Raw genomic sequence first — 1,363 nt, forward strand, 5'->3', positions numbered from 1 at the left:
TAAAATTCCTCCTAGTAATGGAATAAAATCTCTTGTTCAGACGGTGGTAGAGGGAATCACTCTCAAGTTGGAGTCTAAATTTGCTGTTTCTGTGGTTAACCCCAGTGAATGATAAGCCTCGGATTTTTCTAGAAATACTGTACTGGGGTAGAGGTTTCTTGCCCAAGCTGATCTCTGAATGTCTGCTTGGTTTTGGGTTTCTCTGCATATTTTTTCTGAGTCACCACTTTGTAGTGCTCCCCAGAAAAAATCTGAATCCCATAATTCTCACTGTATCCCATTTTTTCTTGGCATATTGGAGGTGGTTGCATGATTCAGGTTATTTTCAAAGAACAAATCTTAAGGTTCAGAAACTCTTACTGCTTGATCTAGGCTGTTATTGAGGTTGTCAGCTAGACTTTTGTTTTTAAATATGATCTATGGAATTCTTCAGCTCTGAGATTTCAATCTGGTTCTGTTTTTCATGATCTCATCTCTGTGCTCAATTTTTAATTCAGATCATGAATTGCCTTCCTGGTGTCGTTGAACTTTCTGTTCCTTTGGATCCTGAAACGTTTCCTTAGGCGTCTTACTTGGAATGATTTTTGGGCACCTTATCAATGTCCTTTTCCTGTTGTGGTTTCCTGGAGTTACTGTGTTTCTTTTGAGACACCCTGCTAATTGCTTTAGGATGGTTCAGGTGTCAATAAATAGCATTTGGACATCTGATATGTTATCTCTATGGGTTTTATAGGGTGGCCTTCTAGTAAAAGACTTTTTCCTGAAGATGCATCTTAGAGTATCTTTTCGGTTGATTGCCTTGATGTGGGCTTTAACTGGACACAGTAGACTCATCTCTGTATAGCTTCTTTAGCTGCAGCTGCTGACTTTGGGTGCAGGGTGTGTAGTAATAGGGCAAAGGAGGCCTTCTGTCTCCACAGGCCACACTGGGATAGGATCACTCCGACAGAGCAGTATACGGTACCAGGAACAGGACAGCCACTGGTCAGTCACTGCAGGGGCCCAGACAGGCGCAGTGCAGCACCCATAAGAGTGAGAACAAATTCACATAGGCCATGTAGTGTTAGGGGCCAGGAAGGTGGAGTCTTTTCTGTCCAAAGGCCACTTGAACGCCTTTGCAAGGCTTTATGGTTGAGGACCACCCGGCTCCTTTTCTTGGTTGAGTTTGGTGAACAGGGCCACCTCGCTGCTATTCAGAGGCCAACATCCTCACGGTGGATGGGTTTCCTGGCTGTTCTCAGATGTAAGAGTTGGCAGGTCCAGCTAAGTAGTAGACAGGGCTGACCGAGCCTCTGGGGCAGCTTTCCCCACCATTTCAGGGGATTATGGGTAGGCAGGCTCTCAATGTGACAGTGCAGCAGGG

The sequence above is a fragment of the Alexandromys fortis genome, unplaced genomic scaffold, assembly GCF_014885135.2.
Source record: "Alexandromys fortis isolate MF-2015 unplaced genomic scaffold, M_Fortis_MF-2015_v1.1 scaffold_187, whole genome shotgun sequence".
Taxonomy (NCBI): domain Eukaryota; kingdom Metazoa; phylum Chordata; class Mammalia; order Rodentia; family Cricetidae; genus Alexandromys; species Alexandromys fortis.